Raw genomic sequence first — 17,039 nt, forward strand, 5'->3', positions numbered from 1 at the left:
AGACCTTATCTCGGTCCCACCGGTGAGAACAGCCAGGCTGGTGCGGACCCGGGAGACGGTGTTCTCTGTTGTGGCCCCCACCCTCTGGAACTCTCTCCCTTTCGATCTCAGACATGCTCCCTCCCTGTCCAGCTATCGCCGAGCCTTGAAGACCTGGCTGTTCAGGCAGGCCTACAAGATTGGGACAGATTAATTTATGTTACAATTGAATTAATGAATGGTTTTTTAGCTTAAAATTTTATTATGTTGATCTATATGTATTGTTTTTATTCTTGTTGTTCATCGCCTAGAGTGTCCCTAACCCGGACAGATAGGCGGCTGAAAAATAAAATTTATTATTATTATTATTATTTCTATTATTTGGGCTGATTACAGGTGTTGCCACCACTCACCATATGCTCAGAGGCACACGTTACCAAATTCTTCCAGGCTACACAGCAAGTGGATTGGACTGTGAAAGACCAACCCAAATTGTGTTTGCATTTTGACCAATTTGTAGGGCAGTCCAATATCTCAGAGAGGAGTTCAGGTCTCCTGCTCCCCTGGTGCATTCACTATAGCTGCCCAATTTCCCTGCTTTTTAAAGTTTGGTAGAAATATCTGTGGGCTACAGAAACATTCTTAAACCGCAAGGTTTTTTTGCGTATTAGTGAATTTCCCTGCTTTTTAATCCGGGAGGTAAGAAATGGGATCCTGCGCAACTTTGCTGAGAATGGATTGACCATTTGCATGCTTATTGAGTTAAGTGGGATTTACACACACACACACGGCAATCATGCTTAGGATAGGTGAAACTGACCACAGGGGATGGGGAAGGGAGGAGGGGGAGGAGGGAGGGGTGGAAAGGCAGAGGGGAGGACTGGGATGGGAGCAGGCAGGAGGGGGAGGGGAGAAGGACATTTGCATGTTTATTGAGTTCAGTGGGATTTACTCCCGTGCAATCATGCTTAGGATAGGTAAAACTGACCGGGGGGGAGGGACGGAGGGCTGGAATGGGAAGGGGAGGTGGAAGAAGGAAGAGGGGAGGGGAGGAGGCAGGGAGAGGAGAGGGGAAGGAGGGAAAAGGCAGGTCTGATCATTTGTATGATTATTGAGTTGAATTGGATTTACTCCTATGCAATCATGATTAGGATAGGTAAAACTGACCAGGCTGGGCCTGGCAACCAAGATGTCTTCTGTATCTTTCAAAGTTGGGCAGGGGGAAGGGAGAATTCTACCTTGTGGTTTTTCCCATTACAATGTTGCAAGAACACCTGCACTTGGCTGACTTTCTCTTCTAAAGATACAGGATCAGCCTCAGGTCCTGAACCTGGCAACCCTACCTCCCACCCAAATTTAAAACAAAGCTGTCCCTGGCCACATCCACACCAGGCCTCTATTACACTTTGGACAATCATTATTGATTTATCTATTTATTTAGTGTATTTATATACTGCCCCATAGCCGAAGCTCTCTGGGCGGTTTACAATAACTAAAAACATTAAAAACAAATATACAAATTTAAAAACACATCTTTAAAAAACAATTTAAAACAATTTATCATGGCTTCTCTCAAAGCCATGGCTCAAAGCCAATCATGGCTTCTCTCAAAGAATCCTGGGAAGTGTAGTTAGTGAAGGGTGCTGAGAGTTGCTAGGAGACGTCCTGTTCCTCTCACAGACCTTCAATCAGGGTGGCTGACTGTTAACCATTCTCTCAGGGGAATAGGAGTCTCCTCTCAGCACCCTTCACAAACTACACTTCCCAGGAGTCTTTGAGGGAAGCCATGACGGTCTCAAGTGAAATCAAGTCTGGTGTGGGTGTGGCCCTCTGATTAGCCAAGCCCAGCAGCTGTGAGGCTTTTAGAACACGGACAGTTGGTCCTTACTGAGCATGCTCTGCGCTATCATTGGGTCCCAGCCAAAATTTCTTAAATTAATTAAAAATCAGCCAGGCATTTTTTTAACTTCTAAACTGCAGTAGATGAAGGTCAGAGTATGGGGCAAGGTCAGTATTAGGATTACAGGTACCCTGTGAACATGGCTGATTTTCAATGAATTTCAACAGATTATGAGAACTCTGGCAGAAAAAAGTCCAAAAGGGCTCTGAGTTTTTCTCTCCCTTTTTAGACTTTGAACTCTCGATTCTCTCTGACTGTTTTGTGTATCACCATGAAAATTGAGAGAGTTGTTAAGCAAGCGTTTCTGAGTTCAGGACTGTATGTTTGGTAAGGTTTTATTTGGAAATGAGCTTATGGGAAGCATCAGAATGGCATGGGGGGTATTTTCCATTTAACATTGCGGAATGTGAAAAATCCATGCTGGCTATAGTATACAGCCACTCTTGTGGCTGTATAATAAAAGAAAGTGAGAGCATGCCCAGGCTATGACAAGAGCTTCCCTTTCTGTCTGACAATATTGCTGTTCTGTGGGCGAAAGAGCTTTGCTGGCATATGCAGTAGTAGAAACATGGCCATCTTGATTAACCTGTGCGAGTACAGCTCCAAGGAAACAGGGCTGGCATCTATCGAAAGTTCAGTTCTCTTGCCTGGATCGTATGACATAACTACATCACTCACAAGTGCATTTTTTAACCCAGCAAAAGCAGTTTGATGTTTTTCTGACCAGTTCCATGTTTGATCTTCTTTTGTAAGGTCCCAGAGAGGCAGTGAGATTGTGGCCAGCCTTGGTATAAATTTGCCACAATAGTTTGTAATGCCTTGCAGACTGTGAACCTCAATAGAATTAATAGGTATAGCAGCATTATGTATAACCATTACTTTTGGAGGATCAGCTGAAATATCCTCTTTGGAGAATAAACCAAAAAATTCCACAGTGGGTTTTTTGAACTCACATTTGTTTTGGTTTAATGTCAGGTTCTCCTCATGCAACCATTTTGACTGCTTCAATTTGATTATTGTGGTCCTCTGATGTGGTACCAAATACCAAAATGTCATCACTTACATTAAGAATTCCTGGGAGTCCAGCTAAAACGTCATGTATGACATTCTGAAATAGTTCTGCAGCCGAAGAAATACCAAAACTGAGGCGCTTGTAGTGACGAAGACCAACAAGAGTTGAAAAGGTTATGTACCCTGAATTCTGGATGGAGCTCCAGCGGATGATAGCCAGCTGTAAGGTCCACTTTTGAGAAGAATGTTGCTTCATTCAAGTCTGCAATGATATCATCCATAGTAGGAGTCATGTGTCTCTCTCACTTAATGGCTTGATTAAGGAGGCGCCTGTCCACACAAATCCGGTTTTTGCTTAGGCTTTTGGAACACTACTTTTGGAGAGATAAGGGGTATAGGACCTTATACTTGCTCAATAATGTCAAGCTCTTCTAGATGTTTCAGTTCCTCATCTAGTTTTCTGATATGGAAGGGAATACGTCTGTGTGGTGGGAATACGTCTGTGTGGTGGGAATACGTCTGTGTGGTGGGAATACGTCTGTGTGGTGGGAATACGTCTGTGTGGTGGGAATACGTCTGTGTGGTGGGCTCACTGGCTGAACAGTGTCATCAACGTGAGACTTGTTTTCCTTTTAACTTTCTAATTTCTTCAAAACATTTCTGCATGAGTTTGGAGGGGTTTGGGGTGAGAAGTTCTCTCATAGTTCCTCGTATTTTCTGTGTCTTACCTTGTTCTTGTTGCATTGTATTTTTACTGTATATTTTTTTACTGGTTATTTCTTACGTATTTTTTTGTTTTGGTAATATGTTTTAATATGTTGTTCACCACTTTGGGGGCCTTTTGGGGGGAAAGTGGTATGTAAATAAACTAAAAACTAAACAAAACACACTTACCTGGGAGTAAGTCCCATTGAGCCCAATGAAGTTTATTTCTGAGAAGACATATATTAGATTGCAGCCTCAGTCTGTTTCTTGCTTCTGTGCCCTTTGCATTTCCTCTTATCTAGATATATCTTGGCTTCCCTGAGATGGTGATTCTGCCCCTCCCCAAAAACCTTGGAGCATGGAACCTTTGAAGTTATGACTCAGTGGGTCATCATAAGTTGAATGTCCAACAGTCTTGGCATCTCAAGCTGCAGCTTTTGTTCTACCCAAAAGTCTGCATTTACAAACTGAATCTTCCATTTTATTCACTGGGAACTCATCCACACTGGATGAACGGAAGCGGCTTGTGTCTCTCTTTTGTTTTAGTTTTTGCGACATCCACAAAATGTTCTCCTCATCCAAATCATGGCAGCCCACACTTTCTGTCTGCTAAATTTGGATTTTCCTGATCCACAGATAAGGGAAGAAAATCCAATATTAAATTACATGTTACCTGACTGGACAGACTGAAGCACATTGTGTGGGCAGGTTTGTTTATATGTGTGGTGATGTTTTGTTGGGTGCTGTCTGTTGTAAGGATGGGTGAGAATTTCGATTCAGTTTACATTTCAAGCCGAATTTATTAATTTGGCACTTTCCAAAACAATATGGGAATTGAAACACAACCATCCTTTGAAATTTGCACTTATCCACATTTTGCAATGCAGTTTGGTAATGAAACAACGGTTACAAAAATGCATGTATTAGGGGAAAGTGTGTATAAAAATGAATATATGAGTGAAAATAACTTGCAAAAATGCATTATATGATGAGAAATTGCTTGATAAAATATGTACATTAGTCAAAACTCCCTACAAAAATGTATTTATTAGGAGAAATTCACATTAAAACACTGGAGAATTTTCATGATTTAAGAAAATGTGCAAATTGCTGCAGAAATGTGGAAAAATGAAAAGCAGAGCAAACCAAAAGTGACATATCCTTCTATCCCTAGTCTATTGCCACAACCCGTACTTCCCTTTTGTGTCGATCAGTCCAAAGTAAAGGATGCAACCGACCCTTTTCCACTTGTTGTTGCTGAAGGCACATTTATGGTATTGTTATTTTTAAAATAGCTGTTTTATGCAGAACTGCTCTTGCACCAGACAGCTGTATTAAAATTAAAAATAAAATTTGGTCTTGGATGTAGAAAAGGAAAATTAGAGGAAAGGAAGTGGGAGCCTTTAATGCCAGCAAATCCAAATCTGTGTCTGACATACTTTCCCCCCTTTTATGCAGATCTGAGATATATATTTATCAAAAATAAAATAATTTTTAAAGGTATATGGCACAGATAAATAAATATCTGTGTGCATACCTATAACAGACCTCAGTCTTCCTGCCGTGGAGCAAAAAATACTGCTCTTTTGTGCAAATCTGGCATATCAGAAAACCTGCATTTCATATATTTAAAAAGATGCAACTGGGCAGGTAAACAAATAACTGCGCACATGCCCACAATGAGCTTCCAGTTACCTAGCTTGGAGCAACACACACACTTTTAATTTTTAATATTTTTGTGCAAATTGGGCATATTAAAAAACATTTATTTCAAAAGTATTTTTTAAAAATGCACACACAAATAAACAAATTGTCTGCGTATCTCCACAATGGATCTCAGGTTTCAGGAACCTAACTGAGGGGAGGGGAAACTACTAATTGAGTGGAAGAAACAACACATAACAGGAATACATCCCATCAAGCACTGCCCACTAGTGTGGATGGGAAACATCAAGGTAGATTTTGGAGGCATAAAATGGAAAGTGCTAATGTGTAGACAAATGTGCAAAAATCCACAGACAGAAACAACAACCTATGTATGCTTGACTGCTTATATGTAGATAAAACCTGGAAGATAAGACTGCAAGCCTGTGCAAATACATGCCAAAGCATATCTATTTCAATGGAGTTAGGTGGACCTCCTGCATATGATCAAGGCTATAGGTGTTGTCTTTTAAAAATTAGAACATTTCTAAGGGCTTCTCTATACGAGTAAAATGGCATTAGTACAATGATAGAAAGGTTATTTAAAAAACTAACAACAAACTGCAGGGTGGCCAGCAAAAAAAACAGAAGAAGGGACAAGGCACAAAAAATAATATAGCAAGGCAAATCAGAATCAAAGAAGAGGAACATGAAAATATAAGAATAGGTAGGAGAGACCATAATGTGGAATCACCTTCAATAAAGGGCAATACGCTGAAACTGCATGGAGGCATTTTTTTTCTTAGGCTACATTCACACCATGCATTTATTCCACTATTATTCCACTTTGAACAGTCATGGCTCCCACCAAAGAATCCTTGGAAGGATAGTTTGTGAAGAGTACTGAAAGGTGTTAGGAGACCCCTATTCCCCTCACAGAGCTCCAGTGGCTAAAGTGGTTTAATAGTCAGTCCCTCTTCCCAGAGTAGTCTGAGAATTGTGGCTCTATGAGAGCAATTGGGGTCTCCTCTCAGCACCCTTCGCAAACTACCCTTCCCATGCTTCTTTTGGGGAAGCCATGACTAATTAAAGTTGAGTAATAGTGAAATAAATGTATGGTTTGAATGTGGCCTTATTGTGCCTCAGTGTAACCCAAGAATTAAGACCAAGTTGTAAGGAATTATTCTGGCCTTGGTGGATCTTTGACCACTCTCAGCTGACATGTTGATTTATGCATGATGGTTGCCTTTGATATCTACCCCATCCATTTGATATCTACCCTATCCAGGATTGGTCTGACCTAGTCAGCCGTCACTGTTAGCAAAAGGCAAAGGGGCCAAATTAAACATTACAACATTCACACATTTAGTAATTACATTTTCAAAGGTTTTAAAAGTGTAAATAGCAAGGGTGGACCTGCGATTTAGATTTGGATTCTGGGTGGAGGGGGCTTTAACTCTTCCCATATATACACACAGTGGTCCCAATCTGGATCAGGGTGGGGTCTGCACCTGCTATTGTACTGGAATGAAAGCTTCCATGCATGTGAATGAGAACCATCCTCTCAGTGTAAATAGCAGGTGCAGGAGCTCAGACTGAAACTGGAACCACAGTGGAGGGGGAAGGGTTAAAGCCACCCTCCCCACTAGCATCCTCTTATGGATCAGGGTCCCATGCCTGTTTATTCACACTTAAAAACAAAATAAAAATATGCAATTGCTAATTGTCCAAATGGTGGCACAGAAGGGAAGAGGTGTAGTGGTTTTACATGTGAGTAGTATCTAATATTATATATACAGTAATGGACCTTTCAACACCACAGTCACATTCTTACATTTGTATTTTTTATTTTCTATATTTATAGGCCACTCTATAACAAATGTTCTCAGAGAAGTTTGCAGAAGAAAATCAAACTTAAAAACAATAAAAGGAGTATAACACCACTTTTGATCTTAAATACAAAAATCAGAGAATAAAGAACCAAAACTAACATACAAGCCGTAGCAAAATTTAAAAGGCCTGAGAAAACAAGATGGTATTTGCCTAATGCCAAAAGGATATTGAAGTAGGTGCTAGGCAAGCCTTCCTGGGGAGGGCATTTCACAATCAGGGTGTCATTATCAAAAAGACCCTTTTTATTTATAGTCACCCACCACATCTTACCTGGAAATGATACCTGAAGAAGCTTCTCCAGTGATGCATGATCCTGGTTGCTATAGGTGAGAAGAGGCTATCCAAAAGGTACTGTGGTCCTCTGCTGTGAAGGACTTTGATGTGGGCAGGGGTATTTGTTATTAGATTTATTATTTATTTTTATTATTTTATTATTTATTGAATTTATTAGTCACCCATCTGGCTGGCTGTCCAGCCACTCCGGGCGATGTACAACATAGGCATACAATACCTAGACATTAAAAAACTAAAAACAATGAAGATAAAATCTAGCCAACCCCAAAAGCCTGCCTGAAGAGCCAGGTCTTCAAGGCCTGGCGGAAACTCATCATGGAAGGGGCATGGCGGAGATCATTTGGGAGGGAGTTCCACAGGGTGGGGGCCACAACTGAAAAAGCCCTCTCTCTAGTCCTCATCAGTTTGGCTGTTTTGACTGATGGGATGGAGAGAAGGTCTTTTGAGGCTGACCTTGTTGGGCGGCATAGCTGACGATGCTGGAGGCGCTCCTTTAGATAGACTGGGCCAAAACTGTATAGGGATTTAAAGGTCAAAACCAAGACCTTGAATTGGGCCCAGTAAGCAACTGGTAACCAGTGCAACTCTTTTAGCACTGGAGTGATATGATCTCGCCGCCAGCTGCCTTTAATCAGGCGTGCCGCTGCGTTCTGTACCAGTTGTATCTTCCAGACCGTTTTCAAGGGTAGCCCCACGTAGAGTGCATTACAGTAGTCTAGGCGAGAGGAGACCAGGGCATGTACCACCGAAGGGAGCGAATGATTGGGAAGGTAGGGGCACAGCCTCCGTATCAGATGGAGTTGATACAGCGCTGCCCAGCTCACAGCCGAAACCTGAGCTTCCATGGACAGTTGGGAGTCAAGAATGACCCCGAGGCTACAGACCTGGCCTTTCAGGGGCAATTGTACCCCATTGAGCACCAGGTCCAAATCCCCTAACCTTCCCTTGTCTCCCACGAACAGTACCTCGGTTTTGTCAGGGTTCAGCTTCAGCTTATTCCTTCCCATCCAGCCACTCACCGATTCCAGGCACTTGGATAGGGTTTCTACAGCCAACCTCGGAGAAGATTTAAATGAGAGATAGAGCTGCGTGTCATCCGCATATTGGTGACACTGCAGCCCAAATCTCCTGATGATAGTCCCCAGCGGCTTTATATAGATGTTAAATAGCATCGGGGAGAGGATGGAGCCCTGTGGCACCCCACAAGTGAGAGGCCAAAGGTCCAAAACCTCATCCCCCAATGCTACTCTTTGGTGCCTATCAGAGAGGAAGGAACGGAACCACTGCAAAACAGTGCCCCCTATGCCTAACCCCTCCAGGCGATCCAGAAAGATACCGTGGTTAATGGTATCAAAAGCCGCTGAGAGGTTAAGGAGGATGAGGAAGGTGCACTCTCCCCTATCCAACGCTCTCCTCATATCATCCACCAAGGCAACCAAGGCTGTTTCAGTGGGATGTTTTACATCCCACCCTTTCTCCAGTAGCAGCCCAGGGCGGTTTGTCCCAGAAACAGACAGCAGCAAGTGAAGATCATAAAGTACTGGAATCATATATACGTAACACTCATGCTTAGGCAGCCTTGATACCATATTCTGTACCAACTGACATTTCTAGACCATTTTTACAGGCCATTACAATAATCTAAATGGGATACCAAAACATGGATCACTGGACCAAGGATCATAGCTGGTGTACCAGCCTGAGTTGGCAAAATGGGGTTTGAATTTGAATTACAGAGGCCATTTGTGCCTCTAAACTACAAACCTCATGCTTTGGGGGGGGGTGCAACCCACTCCAGAACAGGTCACATACCTACTGCTCACCCGGCAGATATATCACCTACTAAAAGACATTCAAAAGACATTCAAAGCCTAATTCCCTCCCCCAAATAAATGTTGCTGTTCAAGGATACCAGGGTTGTGCCAAGAAGTGCTTCCATTGTATATTCTTATGTGCTGAACCTCTGGAACTTCTCACCACTTGGAGAAGTTGGGCAAGCATAACATTGGTGTTAAAAGTAGGGTTGGAACAGTGAGCTGGTGTGACTGAGCCAAAAAGGACAATGTGGCAGCAACTTTCCCGGCACAAATGAAGTTGATGCTCCAGCAGTTTGAAGCAAAAATGGAGATGTAATAGCAACAGCAGCTCAAACTAGCAAAACCAGCAGCAAATATAAGCTTTGCAGCAGTTTAATGAGGTCTTTAAGGCAAACCAGAGAAATTGGGGGGTTTCCAAGGGGCAGACCATGAAGTGGCCTTGAGCTTCTACAAGGGATCAGTACTGAACCAGAAGCCTAGCTGCAGAGTACCCACAAATTACAAAGTGGGTTTGGAGATCCATTAACTGGATGGGCAGCTGGTGGACCTAAGCCATGGAGATCTGTAGTCAGTAGCTGAGAAGCAAGAGGCATTGTCGGCCCATGAGCCTGGTAGCAGCACCGAGAGCTGGAGAAGAGGCCCCAGGAATGAAAAAAGAATGTACAGGCATTTGACCAAGAGGTGAAAGTGCAGCCCATGGTGAGACAAGTTACAGCCTGGAGTTTTTATCACATGTATGCCCATGAAAGAAAAAGTGACTGGGGAAATGGGTAGAAAGGGGGATTTACTAGATCTAGGGCCTTTTTTGTGGTGGCCCCCGAATTGTGGAATAGCCTCCCTGAAGAGATACGCCTGGCGCCTACGCTGCTTTCCTTTAGGCGCCAGGTTAAGACCTGGTTATGCTCCCAGGCATTTTAATGTTTTAATGTTTATATTCTATGTTGTATTTTCTTGATTGTGTTAATTATTTGTTATCTGATTTTATTGTAATATTCCTGTATTTTATCCTGTTTTGTATACCGCCCAGAGAGCTATTAGCTATGGGCAGTTTATAAATGAAACGAAATAAATAAATAAATAAATAAATAATTTTGTGTTGCCATCCTGAAGTGGCTTTCAGCTAGTCTTGAAGCTGTGGCAGGCTTATCTTTTGTTAAGGAAAGCAAATAACCCAAGAAGACTTTTAAAGATGGCTCATCCTTACTTTTTCCTCTAGTCAGACAGAAGGAGCAAGCGAACTCTTCAGTGGGAAGCAGCAGCAGCTTTTTCAGGAGACACTGAGGGGGAGGGAATGAGTGAGCAAACTGAATTTGGGGGGCTCTGTAAGTGAACAGCATCAGGGGATGCTGGGATGCCTCTCTCTGGGGAACTGATGTGAGACAGTAGATTTGGCTACCTTCTGGAAAGTTTAAGCTGTGCCTCCACCAATGCATGTTTTGTAAATAAACCTGAATACTGCAAAGGACCATAAGCCTCCAGTGACCTCCTTGGAATGAGACCAAGTCTGGATAAATGCTGTGCCCCTGAAATGTCTTGCCAGTTGGGGTGAGTGTAATAATATACTGTTATAGAATTGTGAGGGTGGATTTGGATGATATCTGTGAGACCATTTCTAGTGTATAATTGTGTGCCTGTAAGAGATACAATCTGCAAAGGAAGACACCTGCTCCGCTGATCAGAGTAGTCTCCTTTGTTAATCTAATAGAGTGGCCAGGTGAGCTAATGGGTCTGTCAAGCACCCACTAACAGGTGAATAGATTTTGGGCCAGAGAGATCGTTTTCAGGAGAGAGGCCCTCCTCCCTGCATCCTGGAGCTGGAGGAAAGGCTGGGAACTAGAGAAAGCCCTCTCGATCCCCAAAGCAACGGGCAATGGGGAGCAAGATCTGATGGACTGAAAATGCTGAGAACCCCTCCATCTGAAGCTCAGGTGCTATAAGTGTAAATAAAAAAAATATTTTATAAGATGCCACAGTTTCCACTGGCCTTCTTGCCAAAGACACCAAACTCCAGGTAAGCGCAGGAACCCCTGGAAGTCTCTCATTGCTTGGAGACTGGGGTGGCATGCAACATTATTGAAATGCCAAAGTTACAGTAGGTTCCACCCCTTGTTGAAAACCTTTGAGTTTATCTTTATGTGTGTGTGTGGGGTGGTGTTAGTATTACAAGAGAACTGCTTTTTGAGTCAAACCAGGGGGAGGGGAGTTCTTACATGACTAGACGTAATACTGGTAGGCACATTATTCCAGTTGGAAAAACTAGGTTGGAATATGTTCCAAAGATGAGCAAACCTGAGAGAGTCAGTGCCAGAGCTAATCAGAAGGCCAAACAGACCAATTGGACAATTGAGCTGAATGCCTTGGGCTCACATGATTCAGGAGGCAGTTATTTTTGCCCAATACACTTCATCTAATCCAATCACACCTCCCCATGTTTATTTGTTTGAATGGTTTGCAGGCTGCTTATTGCCCCAGTAAATCGTCTTATCCATATTTCTTTCCTCTACCTCATACAGCCCCATGGTTTATTAGAAGAACAGTGTGTGTGTATATGTGTAAATCTATATGAGAGAAGGGAGGTGAGCTGGTAAGAAGCTGCCCCCTTAACCTTGACTGGTGCTCAAGTAATCAGAGAGAAGAGAAGGTGCAAATGTTCAGCCCTGGTGTAGTATGTCAGCGTAGCTCTCTCCTCCTGATATCCCAGCTGAGATGAGTAAGAAGGGGAGCAGTGTTTAGCTAATCATTTATTTGCTTGTCTTAAACTTTTTTATGCTGCCCTTCATCACATCAAATTTCAGAGTGGTGTACAGCTTAAAACAAATACAACCCCCCATCCATACACACACAGGGAGAAAACAGCAGATGCACTTCAAAACAGACTAAACTTTGCCCAGTTAAGTCTGTAAAATCTACTAAATGTGTGGAATGAGCGGGGAGGTCTGGTGGTGCCTCATTGAGAACAGCTTTGGTGCCAGGCAAAGCACTTTGGAGAGGGCATTCCATAAATGGGGTGCTCTTGCCAAGAAAGCCCTCTCCCTTGTAGATGATCTTCACTTCTCTGACGGAAGAGGGACATGGAGAAGAACACACACTGAGAAAGAGCTGTTAAACAGATCACATATTTATTCAACAGCATCAGTACTGGGGCAGGATTCATAGACTCACTGACATTTGTTGTCTTCACAGACCTTCTGTGTCTTTGAAAGCTGCATGACAAGACAGCAGAGTAGCAGATGCAGCTTTCCCATAAGTGCATCCTTTCGTAGGTATCTTGACAAGGCACAGGAGTCCTGCTATTTAAAAGATGGGAATCTCACAAAGGAAGAGCTGTATTCTCATCAGTTGGCCTGTAGGTCTTGATAATAGTCTGCAGTGTTCTGGTAGAAGGTGCTTCTGCACCTGTTGGAGGGCTGTCTGGATCTGAAAAGAGACAAGAAAGGCACAGGGACAATAGCAAGTGCTGGACAGTGGCTGCCACACAAAACGTAACAGAGAGGGGACCCACCTGTGTGTGCTTCCAGTTCTAATGCCTCAGCTTCCTCCGTTAGTGGTGCCCCAGAATCCTTATTTAGAGACCCACCTATTGGAGAAAATCCTGCAGTCATTAAGAAAACTATCACCCAACCCTGTAAAAGGAGGTGCAATAGAACTACGTCTGCAGTTTCTCTTTGTGGTACATTCCATTACATGGCTAGATTCTGCTTCTGCAAGGCAAAGAGTGTTTGGCCAGCGGTAGAAATGGCAGAAGCTAAGACTAAGGCTTGTGAAGTATTGACATGAAGAGACAAAGGTGGGAAAAATAGAGGATAAAACTGAAGAGCTGGATAATAAAGACAGAAGAACAGGGTTGAAACTAAGAAGATTAATAGAAAAAGCAGAATAATATTTAAGGAGCAATCCTGCATTCAAGATACACCAGTTGACGGTATAAGATTTGTTGCAGCACAATGAGAGAAATACTTCTTCAGCTCTTCATATACACTGGCGGAACATGGCACCACTGCTTTTGCTACACCTGTGAAGCAGAATGGCTGAAATGAGGTGCAATCGTGGGCAGGATGTGGGTGACATGGGGGAGGAATACACACCATATTCCATTCAAGCCACGGCCATACCTTCATGAATAGTGGGATTCTACACCAGCCCCAGACAAGGTGCAAGAAATTTTCCTCCCGTTGATTCCCATGCAAGGGGGAAACTGCTCAATCGCACACTGATAACCAGCTCACCCATAGTATCACAAATTTGGTATTGGATATGTTGAGCCAAGGTAACTCTTAGGGTTGTAGGAAAAGAAGTGTTAGCAATGTGTTAGGAAGAGAAGTCTTAGCAAGTGCTTTAGAGACAGTCTGCTTGTGCAAAATTCTCCTTTTTGTGTACAGAATTTGGCATGTGTGCCAGCCATACCTGCCTATGTCTCAGCCCAGTTTTGGGTGTTCAACTGGCATATTGTTGACGCAGTATCAGCAGAAATGCCCACAGAGTGTTCTGTCAGCACACCTTTCATGGAGGTGGCGTAGCTGCCATTGTGCTGGCATAGCAGGGCTTCTCCTATATCCTTTAGACTATCAACTGGCATATACACAGCCTGATTTCATGCATTTATTAAATGAATTTGAAATCTTATCGGGATACAAAATTAATCAGAGTAACTCAGAAATGTTGGAAATTCATATAAGTTAAGAGAAAGAGGAAGTAGTGTCCAGTGAAGCTAAATAGAAAGATAAAGGTACAAAGGTAAAATTGTGAAGTCATATTGTAAGTTTAATGAAAAAGAAATATTAATCCTGTATCTTTATACTTTAAGGTAAAGTATGACAACTAAATTGTCAAAACCAAATGTTTCTTGAATGCGGTAAATATTCATGCTTAAAATGGAGATATTACCAACATTTTTATTGGTCTTGTAGCCATGGTAATAAGTAGAGGGCATCATATTTTTTTCTCGCCACAGTACCTTTGCAGCTCAGTGGTAGAGTATTCACTTTGCATATGGAAGGTCCCAGGTTCAATCCCTGGCATCTCCAGTGATTGTCTGAAACCCTGGAGAATCATTGCTAGTCTGTGAGGCTAATACTGAACTAGATGGACCCATGGTCTGACTCTGTATAAGGCAGTCAGGGGTGTAGTTGTTCAGGGCCTCGGGGGGTCTTAGACCCCTTACATTTTTGGGAGCAGGGTCCCAGCAGGGTCCCTGTCTCCAGCATCCTGCAAGCAAATCAGCATGAAAGGGGAGCGTGTTAGCCACTGAGAAGTGTCTTCTAACATTCTTCCTTGTCCTTTCCTGCTAATTAGAGCCAATCAGAATGAAAGGAGGTGAATCAGCCACTGAGAAGACTCTTTTCAGTAGCTGTCATGCTGATTGGGCTCCTAGGGATGTTGTGGAAGAAGACATTAACAAGGACCTCATTCTCAACCCAGCAGCAAAAAATGGGGCTGTGACTCTCATGAAGGGACCCTGCACTTCTGAATTTGTCACTACAGTAGTGAAGGCACCTTCTTGTTTTCCTCTGAAATGATACTACATCGTGACATAGAAGACTTCCAGAAGCATTGTGGGGGAAATGGCAGCAGAGTGATTATATAAAGATCACACATGCCCCAAACTGCTGCTCTTATCACTATCACTCACCAAAGTAAGCCCTCTCCACAGGCAATTGCTTTTTATTTAAAAAAAAAAACCGTCCGCCAAATAGTTTAATTTTTAGTTTAAAAAAACACTTAAAACAATTTTATTTTATTTTATATCCCCCCTTTCATCCCAAACGAGCCCAGGAGTGGAAATACACAAATAATACAATACAATTAAATTGTCTAAAAACAATTTTAAAAAGTCTTCTAAAAACAATCACCTACTCTCACAGCTACAATTTCTGGGTTGCCAGGAACAGTATCTTTCAGCTGTCAAATGCCTGGATAAACAGGAATGTTTTAATTTTTTCCCTTTAAGTTAATGATAAGGGAGACAGGCAGGGCTCACATCAAGTCACTTTTGGACTTTTTATTGTATAAAGTGACTGAAAATTTATGGAAAGTATTATTAAAAATAAAATTAGCAAGCATATGGAAGAGCAAGCCTTGGTGAAGAAGAATTGGCATAGCTTCTGCAAAGGTAAGTCCTTTTTACAGTTTTTCAAAAGTGTCAGCAACCATGTGTATAATAGCAGTGATCCAGTATACAACTGTATACATGAACTTTCAAAAAGATTTTGACAGTCCCTCACCAAAAGCTTATGAGTAAACCTAGCAATCATGGGATAAGAGAACAGGTCCTCTTATGGACTGGAAACTGTTTAAAGAATAAGAAGAGAAAAAGGATGAATAAGTGGGTACTTCTCACAGTAGAGGAAGTGGGATCCCAAGAATCTTTATAGGGACCATTTATCTTTAACGTATTGTTACTGATCTAAGAGTGAGCAATGAACAGTGAGGTGGATGTCACCAAATTATTCGCCAAATGCAAAAAGGGATTGGAAAAACCTCCAGAAGCTCCACGAGCTAGAGGGAACCCACACTGACGAAGCGTCAAGGCGAGTTAAGCAGCAGAGCGAGTTCAGCAGCAGGGCGAGGAGGCCAGCCCCCCCCACTCTGCCCATCTGTTCCCTGACCTCAACTAAACCGCAGTCCCCAACCCATTGACATAATAAACCTTAAACAAAACTATGCAGGTAAGAAGCCAGCAGGGGTGTGGGGCCTTTCCAGTGTTTTGCGCCGCCTGCAGCATGTACGACTATCTGCCTGTTGGACAGAAGTCGTGGGTGTGCTCTCGGTGCAATGAGCTCCTGGCTGTCCGGGAACGACTTCATTTTCTTGAGGCCAAGGTGGCTGACCTGGAAAAGCTGAGAGAGGAAGAGAGGTGTGTGGATGAGGCCTTCAGGGACGTTATAGATGTGTCCCACTCCAAGAATGATAGCTCTTCTGCTATCATGGAGAACGATGGTCTCGGGGAAGGAGAGCATCCAGCCGAGGAAGAGGGAAACGATCCCTTAGAAGGGACCCATTCCTTGGGGGATGAGCAGCTATCCTCTCGTGCCGAGGATATATCTCCAGGGGGTGGAGGGATCCTTGTAGTGGGTGATTCAATCATTAGGAACATAGACAGTGGGGTGTGTGATGGGCATGCAGACCGCAAGGTGTTTTGCCTACCTGGTGCGAAGGTTGCAGATATCGCCCGTCATTTAGATAGTTTGGTAGACAGTGCTGGGGAGGAGTCAGTGGTCGTGGTGCATGTTGGCACCAATGACATGGGGAAATGCAGCCGTCAGGTCCTGGAAGCAAAATTTAAGTTGCTAGGTAGGATGCTGAAAGCCAGGACCTCCAAGGTGTCTTTCTCTGAAATGCTACCGGTTCCACGTGCAGGACCAGCCAGACAGGCACAGCTTTGCAGTCTCAATGTGTGGATGAGACGATGGTGTCGGGTGGAAGGGTTTGGATTTGTTAGGCACTGGGGAACATTTTGGGACAAGCCGGGCCTGTACAAAAGGGACGGGCTCCACTTGAACCAGAATGGAACCAGACTGCTGGCACTTAAAATTAAAAAGGTGGCAGAGCAGCTTTTAAACTGACTGAGGGGGGGAAACCCGACAGGAGCTGAGGAAGGTCCGGTTCGGAATAAACCTCCCCCCTGGGATAAAGACCAAAGAAATGATGAAATTTTAAAAGGGGTAGGCCTAGAAGTAGGCATTGTGAGAGCAGGGGCACAGGATATAAATTCAGAAGAGCAAAATTACCACAGGCCAAACCACAAGTGCCAAAGACACTTGAAGAGAGACACTGCTTACAAGTGCCTGTACGCTAAT

The 17,039-nt window shown here is 43.2% G+C and overlaps 1 protein-coding gene across 2 annotated transcripts in view; it reads right to left on the minus strand.

The window, feature by feature from the left end:
* Positions 1-12,398: 12,398 nt before the first annotated feature.
* SCD (stearoyl-CoA desaturase) overlaps positions 12,399-17,039 on the minus strand; it is a 39,646-nt gene continuing 35,005 nt past the window's right edge. Inside the window, exons 7-8 of one of the 2 annotated variants that reach the window (XR_009763874.1) lie at positions 12,746-12,820; positions 12,399-12,660 (exon numbers count right to left, since the gene is read on the minus strand). The gene's annotated coding sequence lies outside the window, so the exon portion shown is untranslated. The remainder of the gene's footprint in view (positions 12,661-12,745; positions 12,821-17,039) is intronic. The other variant, XM_061634678.1, reaches the window with a different exon arrangement.

The sequence above is a fragment of the Rhineura floridana genome, chromosome 7 (genome assembly GCF_030035675.1).
Source record: "Rhineura floridana isolate rRhiFlo1 chromosome 7, rRhiFlo1.hap2, whole genome shotgun sequence".
In the NCBI taxonomy this organism is placed as follows: domain Eukaryota; kingdom Metazoa; phylum Chordata; class Lepidosauria; order Squamata; family Rhineuridae; genus Rhineura; species Rhineura floridana.